This window comes from Venturia canescens, chromosome 1 (assembly GCF_019457755.1).
Source record: "Venturia canescens isolate UGA chromosome 1, ASM1945775v1, whole genome shotgun sequence".
NCBI classification, from domain to species: domain Eukaryota; kingdom Metazoa; phylum Arthropoda; class Insecta; order Hymenoptera; family Ichneumonidae; genus Venturia; species Venturia canescens.
Window position 1 is genome coordinate 11,924,788 of NC_057421.1, and position 14,885 is coordinate 11,939,672.

Genomic DNA, 14,885 nt, shown 5'->3' on the forward strand with positions numbered 1-14,885 from the left:
GAAGGATGTATCGACATCTGAATGTCACTTGTGCCTTTGGTGACATGTTTAAAACTGGTGAATTGAACTGGACAAATTGAAACGTCTAAAACTTTTGTATGGTTGAGGTGCACCGTCCGAAAAGAAGTAAATCTTTTTTTCGACAAAGATTTACTTATTGGTGCATCTGAATAATACAAAAATTCTAAACGTTCGCGAACACAAAGTTCGCTCACAAACGAAGCGACTGCTTGAAATTTTGCTACGTACGACTAGTTGATTTTTGTGCTTATACCTACAACAACTCATATGTTTGGTGTGCGCATGAACTTTGCTATGTTATTGAGCAAAATTCAGTGCGGTAAAAAGAATAATACGAAACTATTCAATTTTTCGTATAGGACAGAGAAACGATTGCTATTTTATCTCTAAATTTTCATCAAATCATTTCATTGTTTACTATGTTTTTAAGGATGTATATATTCAGGTCATTCCGCAGTACATCTATTTATTTTTTAAGGTTATGTCTTATGTTAAAATGTCAATGGCGAATCATTGCTGTTTGGATTTTATAATTTTTAATAAAAAAAACTATGTCATTTTGAATCATAATTTACGATTTTTAATAAAATTAATATCCAATTTGATAACTGTGGTGTCAAGCACAAGCGAGCCAATCAAGTTACATGTTCAATATGGCGAGCGTATTAACTACGGAACGCCGCTGAAACGTCAAAAGTTAACCCCAAATATCTCCACAACGACATCGGAAACAGTGGGTTTTTTTTATGTGAAAAAATCGATAAAACTTTGAAGTTTGTAAAAATTTTTTTTGTGGCCATGCGTTGACAACGATTCATACACTTTTTTATCATTTTAGTTCGATTTTGTCAACTTCCGGTACAAATAACACGGATTTAAATGTGGCTTTAATTCTTAAATATTTCTTTTTAAGGTGATCTATCACTTGCGTGGTGCTTGCGTGAGTGCGAGAGAGATAGCTGCAAAATGGTTACAGGTTTTACTCGGACATCCTTGATTTTTTGAGAAAAATAAAAGTTACACCTTGTTCTCTAATAAAATGAGAATAGCGTGTAACTCATATTTTCTTTCAAATATCAACCTACTCGGAATAAAACGTGCAGTAGGATTTTTACCGACTGAACAACTGATAGATCACGATAACCATCGGCTAAGTACCTTTTTCTTTTCTTCAATCGATGCAGCGTGATCAACTCTATTAAATACTTCAAATTCATGAAAAATTTGACACGTCAATATTTTTCACATACATCCTTAATCAAAATTCACTCGATGTCGATTTTTTATGTAGCGCAGCGCATTATTTACTATGAACTGTGCATAATGGTTCCCCAAACTTTTGCATTATTTGACACACTCTGTATTGATTATTTATTATTGTAATATCGATATAGTCCAGCGTTACTATAAAAACAGTAATCTTTCGTATAAAAGTCTCTCCGTGCACTACTAATTCAATCACAATTTAACCCTCCGCGGTCCCCGGGGGTCAAAATAACCCCAAGAGCAACTTTAATCTAGAATTTTTTAATTATTGACGCCCAAGAAAGCTGGTTAAAGCATTGCCAGAGTTATGATTTCTTTAGTAAAAAATAATTTTTTCTAAAACATGACCTCGGTGTTAATTTATTTTGCTGTTTTGAAAATTGGATAAAATTTTTTCCCATGATGTTCTGATTCGGAATGGCTCAAACTAATATCATATCATATCGTGTGAACAGCACGTTTTTTCTAGAATGTGTGACCACCGGAGGGTTAAACCTTCGTTCGCAAATCCATTATTAGGTGACATTATTATCACGCAGATAAGATCTTAAAGTTATTGCCTTTGACAATTTTTTGAATATTGAATGCTTCGTTGAAACAATCCCAACTGACAGACCGTTAAATTTCATCATTTCGAGGTGCATCTGTCAAACTATTTATCGCACAAATCGGTGGAATAAACCTTTTTATCAGGAAAGGGACCAACGACATTAACACAGCGTCTTTCTATGACATCTCGGATTATAAACGTGAGATTAATATCTTAAATTGAGAAATGAATACCGTGCAGTGTTGAATTTCACCATTGAAATATTCCGATAATACAATTATATTTTTATTTACCCGGAAACAGCGTTGAATCTTTTGAAAATATTTACTGACAGATTTTTTACTTGGTAACGAGTATTTATTGCCTGACGTTTCTCGACTTTGTTCGTGTACAACGTACGAAAAAAATTTCACATGGAACAAGACAGCCTTGTCTTCTAGTATGATTTCTGGCGTGGCAAAAATCCAGCTCAAGTTGTACAACCTCCTTCACGATGTTGTTACAAAAATGCCTATCGCTGCATTGAAATTTGGAGCAACGCGAACTCGCAGTCGTTGCAGCAAATCAAATAATCGGTTTTCAGAAAAATTCTACGACAAATAAATTCGAATTCTAATAAAATTTCATCCAAGATGAACGTCATCGAATTTTTTCACTCGACTTCAATGAAATTAATTCTGTTTTCTGAAAACATCCATTTGTAAAAGTTCCTACTGTCAACGTGGTTCTGTGTACATGTACACATGAATGAAAATGCAGAGTAACGAGCTTTTCACGTCCACTACTCTCGCCCTGCCTCGTTCCGCTTCTATTCTATGGAATTCTCTTCTGCGCCCGTAATTGAGCTCTTTCGTTTGATTATTCGGTGGAAAGCAGCGTTCCTTATTTCTCACTGCCTCGAGACTACAAGTGACTAGATTTCAACGCGACGACATCAAGAACGAGGATAAAGAGACGAGTTGGACGATAAATAGCGGACCGGTTCTTGGCGGTACAATACAATCGGTAGCAAGTCACGATTAATTGGTTGTCAACTACGAGAGCGAATTTCTTCAAGATTCAGTGCTCGCGAGCGCTTACCTTTCTTCGTTTTTAGTTCAATCGTAATTACATTTTCGTAAGTTCGCTATTTCGACGATGAACAAACTTTCGTGTTCTATATTTTAGGGGCGACGTGCGAACTAAATCGAAATCAGAAAAATTGGATCTTTCGTATCTTCCTATATTCTTTCATGGGACTATTTGTTGCTTGAGTTTTCGTATATTGAAGTGAGTTTCCATTGCATCATTCTTTCTCGCCCTTCAACCCCCCTTCACTGATGACTGTCACGCGCGAAGAGGGAGCACGGAAAGACAATGGCGAAAGTGAGCGGGTGCGATATCTTTCTTAAAAATAGATAAAAAGACAAAGGGAAAGGAATAAGTGGGAAAACCCAGGACGACCGAATTAAGGAGACAATAACTGCATCGTAGTCTCCAATTCGTCGTTCCCCCGGGAAATATACTCTTTGTCTACAGTCAGCGTGGAGAATTCTCTCTCACTTTTCCATCTCAAGAAAAAACAAACATATCCACTCGAGTATCTATCCGTCTAACCGTCTTTCTGTCTCTTTTTTAACATCAATTATTCTAAAGATGAGAGACTGGGATTGTGGAGTGTGAGAGGGTAAAAAAATGGGCTCGGGAAATGGAGTGGAGGCGAGGAGGAATACTGAACGGAGACTGAGACAAGTATAAGAAACGAGAAAAGGAGGAAATGAAGGGAGAAGTGGAAAATGGAATGAAGAAAACGGAAAAAAGGAGACCGAAAAAGGAAAAACAAGCGAGGTGAAAAAGTGGAGCTATAGGATCAGTGGCAACGCGAGAGAAAGACGGCGGTAGGCGAGGCATAAGAGGATGGTGGCGACGCGAAAGAATAGCGACGAAAACGGAACGGAAGGAGAGTCAAAAAGCTGCATGGAGGCAAATTGTGAAAGGAGAGAGCGAAGAGGAGGACGAAGAGACAAAAGGGAATTGGGAAGAAAGGAAAAGACAAGAGAGCAAGTGGAAAAGAGGCCAGAGGATAAAATACGAAGGAAAGGAGAGAGGCAGACGTGGAAAGAGAAAAGGAGAGAAGGAGGAAAAGAAAGCGGAACGTATACCTCCGAGAAAGGAAGAAGATGGACGAGATGGAAAGATGAAAGTGAAGAAAATAGTAAGGAAGTAACGAGGAAAATGTGATGGTGGATCATGGTTAAAGAAAATCACGTTTTAAACATGAAAAATTTTGAGCGTTGAGCCCATGTGGGCCTCTTCCGTCCCAAAGAGGTTTTCTCTAAAAAAAAAAGTTGGAAAATGGCTCTCAAACATCTTGAAAAAATTCTCTGCACTTTCTCGATTATTCATTTCTATTTATAAATGAAAAATATTGTTCATAGTCAGCCGAGGTCTTTTTGGTCGTTAATAACTCTGAAGATAGTCAACGATGCGTCCAAATTTCGTGTACATTCGCGACCATCTGGTACCACAAGCCATTTAGCTCTAATATGAAAATCGTAAACGCAATAACTACGTAACTACGTAAATTTCATTCGTCACTGCGACCGGGTATCAGTAACTGACATATCAAAAAATACTTAAAACTTTACGAGATAACTGCGGAATATATATTTCAGGGTTTACGACGTCATTCGAACATATTACAGGCCCGCAAATTAAATGTCCAAACTGCGGGAGGAATTAACGCGATCGCCTAGTTTCAAATGTATTACGAGGCTATGGAAATCGGAGGGTAAGGCGAACGCGAGAAAAGTGACGGAGCGGGGCGGCAGTAAACAGGGCCGAAATATGTGACGGGTCGCTTCCCTGACAAGAGTGTTCCGAAGGCACAGAGTTTATAGGGCACGTTAACGGATCGCCATCCTTCATGCTCCTTGCTCACCTGACACGAACCATCAACCCTGCTGCTTTTCTTCACACCCGTGCGTCGATGGTTTGAGATAAAATACGCTGAAAGTTCTCGAGCATTGCTAGACATCAATACTTTTTGGGGATTTTCAAGTGATTTTCGAAATACAAAGAGTCAATTAAACATTGAAATTGCGACGTCACGCTTTTGCATCTCTTTTCCTTATACTCGCGGACAAATACGAGACTGGACAAATACATTTATGTGTGAGAGTTCGAACCGAGACTCCTTATCCAGCCGCGTTGCTAAAGGTTTTTGAAAACTATAAATTTGGGTCTTCAATAATAAAAAAAATTACAGGAGCCTGGAGGACTTGCAAACTCACTTATTAAAATTTTTTTTTGTTGTATTTTTTTCTTGGATATGAGAATATCGCTGACGTAATTGCTCTCTTCAAGTTGCACGAAATAGAGAGGGCCATTTCGGGCTCGCTGTTCATTATTTATCTTTTGTCGTAAATCAATTAAAGACTTGTAAAGCCTTTTACGGTCCAATATATTTTGGATTACTACTTGTTTTTGGGTTTTATGCCAGAAAATGAAATTTTGTTCATCTCGTGAGCTAGTAGTGCGAACGTGATTAATGACTTTTTTATCAAGCGTTCGAGCTCGGACACGAGGAAGACTAAAAATATCGCAGAGCACTTACCCTTTTCAAAGGAAATATTAACCTCGTTAAAAAATCCATAAGAATCATGATAAATCCGAATGGCAAAATACCCGGAGAATATACGGAAGCTGTACGAGTTACGAAGAATAACGAGAAAAAAACGAAGAAGCCAGGTCTCGTCAAGTATTCGCCAGCGATTCTCAGGAGAAAGAGGAATCGAGGGTTTGGCCGGTTAATTAATTAATTAATTCACTCTCTACCGCGAAATTGGAACCGGACGATTATTCACTTGAGGCGATCTTATCGGGGGAAAAAAGAAAGCAGACTGAAAAAAAAGAAAGCGAGAGACAGAGAAGCAGACTCTTGTAGAGAAATCCGAATACTTGAAGGTTTGAGACGTCTGCAATTGAGTTTGAACCGGTGCTCAGGTCGAGGCTTTTGGTAACTGGATTTTCAGAACTGTTCTCGTAAACTTCCCTTCCACGCTTTGCAATCTCTATCTTCCTCCCTCTTCCGTTTTTTCCCGTCTCCCATTAGAGCAATACGTCTGTGCTCTTAACTAGAGGGCGGCCTCCTGCTAATAGCAAATGCGTGCAGTATCCAAACAGCGAAGGCAAGCGCAACGAGCAGAGTCAATTGTAACATTCGTAGGAAAAGTTGGCCGAAATAACGAAGCACAGTCATTCGCCATGTAAAAATTAACGGAAACGTAAACGCTGCAGGAAATCGGGGCGATTTGGCTTTTCTGCAACTTTCCGAATAAACTACGTTGATCGAAGTTTTTGTACACACCGCCACGAACAAAGCAAATGTTACGAAAAGCCTTCATTCGAGCCAATTTAGCAAAGGAACTGCCAACTGCGGGCGAACAGAGTGTGGCCAACGAATGTACACGTTACACCTTACGGCCTTTAAGGACGCAATGACACCATCGCAAATTAAGTTCCAAAGCACTCCGTTGCGTTTACGTCAACATGCTCGTGTCCAGACTTCTGCAGTTCGTACGCTATAACTGCTAATGTTGTTCTCAACAATTACGAACTACGGCCTGCTATCTCTACCGCAGCTCTGCGACTTTGACAGCATCACTGGATGTCCCAACTTTCCTAATTAATCAACACAAGAACCGTATTAAATTCACACTGGGGAAAAAACAAATTGTTGATTCAATAGCAATTGATGTCATTGGAAGAGTTTTCTTCGTTTAAGTGCTATGTTTTCGGAGAGATTGAAGCTGCAGTTTGATCTAAAGCCATTTTATTCGTTTAAGGGGATGGATCAGTCGGTATATCGCAACTGTGAGTGCGAGAGAAATAGCTGCTAATTTCAAAATCGAAATTCTGTGACACAGTTCAACACATTAAAAAAAGGCTTTGCCAGCCCATTTTTACCATCGCCCTGCGCAGGCTGACGGAGCTATTTTTTTTTATCTGTTAAGGAGGGTGGCTACATTCGTCAAAATGATAAGAAATTTGGTGATAATGTTCTTCAACATCAAGTGCGAAGACACAATTTTTTTCAAAATTTTCTTCTGCTTAGTTATCGAGTAATTACGCATTAAAGCAGATTTCTTATGCCCGGAATGTATACCTATATATATGGAAACGCTATGCTTATACACGTGAACTTTAGTGATCAATTACTCGATAACTGTACAGAAGAAAAATCTTAAAAAATTCGTATTCTCAAATTTGGCACTAAAGAATATGTTCACCAAATTTTATTAAATTCTTATCATTTTGAAATTTTTAATGTATTTAACATGGTTTAGCATGGCAACATTGTATGGTCGCTAGCCACCCTCCTTAAGCTGTGTCAAAGAATTTCGATTTCGAAAATTCCGAGTGAGGTTACTCGGTTGATCCATACTCCATGTTTAACCTTGTGATGATCGTATATTTCAATGGCACCCCGTAATTCTACATTTCCAATGATTTTTTTTCCTCAGTGCAGTTTATTCGTTCAGAGTTCAAAGAGAAAAACGATTGCGATGAAACGATTTGAAAAGAACTTGCCTCGTTTCTAGATTCTCGGGGGTGTTTTCTTATAAAACTCGGCGACAACGAAGGTTCGACGTGAACTTGAAAAACTGCAAATTTACCATGGTGAATGTTTTTTAAATATCCTGGACTTTCTGGAATGTAGATTCAAGCTTGAGGCACAGACAAAACGTTTGAAGCCTTTATCAAATCTGATGATATGCGCAATCTCCACATAAGGATAAGGACTACGTCACTCTGAGCATACTGTGTTGAGCACACATCGTCGCAACACAGTCTACGTACGATTCGAGGGATTTTGGTGAGGACTCGCTGGGGCGAGAGGGTGAATTGGTTCGTTAGTAGCTGAAGAGGTTATCCGCTCTTGTTGCAGGCCAGAAGTCGGCGGACTGAACGTGATTTGCTGCTGGTAATTGAGGTTTCACCCAGCTGACCTGCTGTTCGTCTCAGCATTGACGCACACACATAGGCATGATACGCGAGAAATGGGCTTTAACGTAAATGACTATTTTCTTCAATGAAACATGATAATCATTTTGATTATTACGAGCATCAATCTCGATAAAAAGAACACATAAAGTCCTAGTGTTTTCAGTGAGTAACCCTCAATTAATATACACAAAATTGAGCAACGCTCAGTGTCTGTCAAAATAATGAAAATATTGAAACTCTGGATGCAGACAAAGCTCAATTAGGAACGTTAATTTGACTCGGTATAATTTTCAATTATTTTCCATTTGTGATCCAACGTAATGGAACAATAGCTCAATGAATTTGGATAATTTGTGCATTGGATTCCATTTTAATTGTCTTTTCTTTACCCAAGTCAGCAGAGGCCATCATAAAACAATGATTTGCTGAATAGAACAAATGAAATTGATAAATTAACAATTATTAAATAAAAATTCAATGTAAACGGAACATTTTTTGTCATTTTTTTGTTAAATTAAAAAAAAATCATCTATGAATAGAACTATTGAACAAAATCTGCATTCGAAGAGCAGGACGTCGAAAATGACATTTTTCTATCATTTTTCCCCCCAACAAATGATTCGAGAATTGCAAAAAAATTTTAATTCGAAAAATGACTCTCCTCTTATCAGTATGTAACCTCAAAAATATGCAACGTACGGAAATTTCAATACAAGCACTGTTCATAAAAATATTCAATTAACTAATTCATTTCAAGCACCGTTCCAGACACGTTTAAAAAAAACTTAATTCCCAATGGAATATGGTCCTTGGCAGGAAAATCTATCGAATATCATAAAACTGAATGCGAACGAGCCATGGTTTGTCGGTCTTGGGAATGAGAAAATTGAGGGAATCATTTCATTGGTAGGATCGGACGTAGTCAAAGGCTGCCGCAGTACCAAGAGTGTAGCAAAAAATTCCTTCCTTATCTCACACTTTTTCTTGAAGAAAAAGAGAAAGATACAAAATATCAGAAAGGAGGGACCTATACACGTTCCAGGATCGCGCTCCAAGACGCTGGCGAGCGAGCAAGGATCCTTTTAAAGAATTACGAAGTTACCGAGAAAGTTTTCCAGGATATGAGCAGTAGAGGAAGAGAAAACGCGGGGAAAAAGCACGAGAGTAAGCGAGGAGAAGGACGGCACGGAAAAGCATAGCAAATTCTACAAATATATGTATATATAGAAAGTGAAAGAGGTGTATAAGAGGCGAGGAGACGTTTGCCTCCTGGCATTATATTTAATAACGTCCAATAAACGTTTCCTCGGGGTCCTCTTCGGTATTTCCAGGCTGACGTGTCTGCCAGACACCGGAGAAGTCTGTAGAAATGAGAGAGAGAGAGAGCGAACAGGGGCGAGAGGGGAAAGGGGAAGTAGCGGTGTGTCGACAATGTCGTAAGACCAGAGCTTTCTCAACTAACCCTCTCGCCCCATTTACTCTTATTCGTGTCGACCCTCGGGCTTAACAGGGACACGTACTTTTTTTCCAGCTTCTTTCTCCTGCTGCACTCGAACTTCATCGCACCAACGGTTAAATCTCTTGTTCCAAATTGGAAATCCGAGGCTAAATGGGGTCAACTGCACATTAGTAGCTTCAGTAGAAAATTCTCAATACGATAAGTTACGAATCTGGTCGATAGAGTCGCCGCTACAGCCGCAAGAGTCGCACGAAAAACAGAAGAAAAGTTAAGAACACGGGGAAACATAAAACGATAGAAAAAAGGAGAAAAGTTCCTAGAGGTCGAGTCAACGTATCGCATCGGGGAAACGATGCTGTTACTTTACATAGCGAACTGTATTTATAGTATGGATTGTGTCTGCTTGGCAATGAGCCAACAAACAGTTCTCAGACATCTCACGATTTGTGATAAACGAATCGGAAGAATACTCGAGCTACGACCATTTGTAACTTTAACTTTTCAAGGAACATGACCAGGACCCATTGTGCGACGGAGCACAGGATTTCACAAGTCGTCCATTCTATCAAGATCCTCCAAAAATATTGATAAGACCCATTTTTATAAACTTCTTCCTCTCGTTTGTACGATCAATTAAAAAAAAAAAACGTGACGACATTAAATCATCGACTTTCCCTTAAAAATTTTTATATAAATAAAAACGAAGAAAAACACTATCGCGATGTGAAAAGTGTGGAGAATTTACATGCGTGTGCATTCTCAATTTGGCTCAAATCGCCAACGAAAGAACCTCCTAGAGAACGCGCTTTCGTTAAACATCTTTTCTCAACCAATGTGAACGTATATGTGAGACGACTGTTTGTGGGTATGCGCGCACATGCGACAGCAAGAGGCGTGACGAGACCGAGCTAAACGTAAAAGAGACGAGCGAGAGGGATCACTGCCAAATTTGGATCGGATCCGAACACAATGGCCGCCTACCTCGACTTTTGCAGAAGATGCAGAAAGGAGGCGACAGTGGGGAGTCAACCTATAGATACAGAGAGGCCAGTGAGAGTCAAATGGACAGAGGGGAGTGATCGTCGATGTTGGTCTCGATGAGAATCATTCTCGTTGGCAATCGAAAATAGGTTTGGCTTCCTCACATCGACATCAATAATCAAGCTTTTGTTCCCATACATTTTTCATTTCGATTCGGTAATCACATATTGTGATTGGTTTTTATGAATTTCCCTTCAGACAGTCAAATTTACCTGAGTTTAATCTATTTAAAAATTCAACTGTTTTAAAATACTACACTGTCACTGCGCTACATCCAAAACTATTTTATTCGTTTAATCATGTTAAACCTTGTGACGATCACATGTTTCATTGGCACCCCGTAATGCCACATTTCGTTGTTCCAATGGCCTTTTTTCTCAGTGTACTCGTGGGAGACGAGGCTCAAAAAACAATTGACGAGCACTCTGCGACGATAATCGAAATAGCTTGAGATTTAATTGAAATTTGCATAAAAATAGAAGCGAAAGTTTTACGAGTGCAAAATAACTGTATTGAATTTAGGTTTCAGGAGATAACACAACTACAGCTTGTATCATAACCGCATGATTGACAGGAATGGACGTTGAAAGATCTCTTCGCCTCGCTCTCTCTCTCCCTCGTGATTCTCTTTCACTTTCTCCCATCGGTGCCCTCAGCCCCCATCTCCATCTCCCTTCCCAATCCATCCAAGGCAATTTACACGAACGTGAGAGCGCCGGTCATGAAGCTTGCGGTCGTAGCTGCGAGCTCGTCAGAAGCGAAATTACCTACTCACCACTCCCGTACTGACACGCGCCCCTCTATGGAAGGATGCTATCAGGGAGTATTTGATAGAGAACACAGTGCGGTGCACCGTATGTGTAACATCGATCGAGAACGAGAGACACGGAGAGCCACCGAGGGGAGCGAGAAGTGCAGCTATAATATACAAGGCACGAGAACATCTTGGATGGAAGGCTGATACATATTCGTGCTTTGTTCGTGTGTCGCTCGTTTGTGACTAGAGTCTGATGGATGGCACGACACTGCGAGAGAAATGCTGTTTCGGTGCAGCGAGATCGAGAAAGATTCAAAAGATCGAATCACACGAGAGACAGAGGTAAATCCTATAATTTTGAGACGAAATTCGGAGTGGGATAAAACACGAATTTGAGTAAATTTTTACGCGTACGTGTCCCCGTATGGCGAGGTGGAGGTGGGTGCGTGGGAAGGGCAAGGAAACGAAGGACACCTGGAGAATTTCGGATGCTGAATCAGCGGAGGTACATGATCCGCGTCTCTTGCCATTCATCATTCACGGATTCGCATACGGCTCGCCCTTGATAATGCCAACCCCTTTGGGGAGTCTCCTATGCAACCCGGACAATTGAACGTTACAGAACTCGGTTATCATGAACTAATTATCGTAGTAGTTCAGGAGAATTTAGGGCGTCAAAGGACCGCAGTCTGGACCAATCACTGGGATAACGCCACTCTTTTTTAGCGTCCATCAACTCGCTGTTTCTGCGACACAACGTTCGAGGCGGTGACATTGTGTCAGTGGAGCACAGAAACGCAATGTTCGTATTTAGAGAAGAAAAACGCAATTTCAAATTTTTTTTCGTGGCAATCCAGGATTTTTCACGTGCTCGAATCGTTGAGCAAAAGTTTCGAGACTTGGAGCACTAAAGATAAGAATTCAAGTTACTTTGAGAAAGTACGATCGATCACGTTCGCTCAGTATTTTTGCTATTTGAATATTCGATGCCATATTCGCACCGAATTTTCTCGAAAACCTTCAGACTACCCAGCAACACTTCCGTCGTTTGGATATTCAAGAAATTGGATCAAGAATTATTGGTTCATTTTTAATGCTCACGCAATTTGAAAATGAAACAGTTAATTAACACGAAACAGACAGTAATTTATACGGCGTTTTTGCACAAATGAGATAACGTTTGTCATTTACCTGGAACACAACTGAGTAAATTTGAAACGAAGACTCACTTGTGCTATACAGAAGAGAAATAACAGCGTACGAATTACGTGGCTCCAGTTACAGCCTCGTTTGCATTTATGGACAACTGACTTGTCACGCACAAATGTGAATCATTGTTCGGATCGTGGTTGGGGTAATAAAATAGCATTCAACAATGATTTTAGCTGAATCAGGACCAACATAGTTTGCCGAAAAACTCCAGGGTAGCAACATCACTTTCAGGTGTTGCTTTCACGAACCCGAATATTCTACAAACAACTAATTTTTAATTACAGCAAGGAATAAGTGTGCACTTAATAAAGAATTAATACTTGAAAAATCGTAAAATTTATACGTTAGCTTATGGAAATTCCATCATCACCAAATGTCCATTCAATAATTCATATAAAAAGTAATTCTTAAAATGTAAAGAATCCATAGCGACGATAAAAATAGAGGCTTACCGCGAATGCTTAAACGAGATATTAACGATAGAAGTTGGAAAAATTGCAGAAGCAGAAGCTTTTCCTACGTAACCGCGACTTCTCAGAGGTTAGAAATCCAGTGCAAATTTCGAGTGCCCCAATTCGCGTCACCAAAAAATACGGTCATACGAAAGAAATACCTTAATCTATTCATCTATCATCGATTTCTGTGTATACATGAAATTCCATGCTCTCAGCTTATTGCTCGGAAGAAAACAAACAAAAAAAGGATTCATTTTGTTAGAAGGAGCTCCGAAGGCTTACGAATTACTGGGCGTATTCTGTTTCGAAAATGTGGAAGGTACACTACGAGCGGTGCTCTGTAATATTAGAAGCGGTAAGGTTGGCTTGTCGACGCGTCAGATTATCGTTATATCATAGTCGGTATAGTGGCAATAAAGTTTAAAACCGAGAACATCTCATGAAACTGCTCGAGCTTTCGAGAGTTCGGGGCGCGCAAGAGACGGTGTAACGAGATGGAAAAGCGAGGGAGCGCGAGAAGGAGAGATAACGAGGGAGAGGGCTTTCAAGATGCAGGCTGATCCTGACGGCTTTCGCTCTCTCCTCTTGAACCGAGAATATCGCCGAAATGCTTCGGAACGAGGCTGAAGCGCCATGGAGTACATGAGTAACGTTTGCCTCTCTTTCTTTCTTGGATATTTTCCTCCCATGACTATCCTATTGCCTAAAAAACTTTTTTTCTCGTGGTTATGTGTACCACCGAAGCTTGGCGGCCCTCAACGAATTCGCGGTTTAAGAGTCGACGATTCTACTTGTTCAACATTTTCGCAATATTTTTTCCGCTTCTACCGCATATCCGAATCGCTTTATCGATTAACCGAACACAGAACGCGCTACCAAGTTTAATTTCCCGAGCGGCTACTAGCCCAATAAAGTGCATATTCCAGCCAGTTGGCTAGATGCAAATATTGTGGTCAGCTCAGAAGCTCTGGATTGTTGATTGTTGACTAAACTACTTTCGTGAAAATACTATCATCTCTCCAATCAAATCAACATCATTTTTTATATATTTTTCTCTTCGACTCCAATCGAAAATACGGATAGGGTTCAATATGTCAAATAACCGAATTGCGGAACGGTCGATATTTCGAAATTTTGAAAGTTGTGATACTGCAGAAAACTAAGTAATTCGAAATTTTTATTTCCGATCGACTATTTAGCAGATTACGAATTTAATCGAATATTCCTTCTTTGAATTCGTATTTATTCAAAAATATATATTTCGATAGTTTCCATTTCGAATGCTATTTTAACAAACTATACCAATGTCAAAAGTTCATATTTTCGAATACAAAATGGAGAGTAGTTGTTTTATAGCCAGACGCAGAATATAGAAGAGCAAAAAATCAAAAGTACATTTTTCGAGCCTATAAAACTTGGATGTGCAGAATAGCGGTGGCTGAAAAATGGTTGAAATTAGTGTGAGCGGGTGAGTAAGTGAGAAGCGTGTATTTTGAGCTCCGTTGCGTTTCTTCATTTTGATCGGTCGACTTTCCAGCGTTTCGCCATTTTGACCGTTAGAATTTTTGGTGTTTCGGTATTTCAGCCTCATCAGTAATATTTAGTCTTCTGTTATTATATTGTCAAAATTGTAAATATTCACAGTATTGCCGATTGTAGTAATTTATATTAATCGAAAGAGTGATAGTCGAATTTTCGGAAAATACGATATTTTAGTCGTCGTTTTTACATTCTATTTTCGATGTAAACGTGCTTCGAACTTCGAAGTTTCTACTTTATTTATTTTCGACATTCAAAGCCCTAGTCGAATTAATCTGTCTCCATATAATCATTCGAAGTTTATCAACTCGAAATTTAAGCTGTTCGAAATTTTATTAATTCTAACATTTTATCCCCACCCGTAAGAAATGGAATCAAAATCTGCCATTTCCTATTGAAAATGGGCTTTCGATGTTGCATATATCACAATGTATGACTGCTCAAGATATCTGACGATATTCTTCAAGGGGAGTTCTGTCGGTACGGAGGAAATTTATATTCGTGGAGTTTTCGCCTGGAAATAGATTCTCAATCGCCTTTCAAAAGTAATTCGGCATACGTCACAAGAAATACGTTTCAAATACTTGACAAGCATTT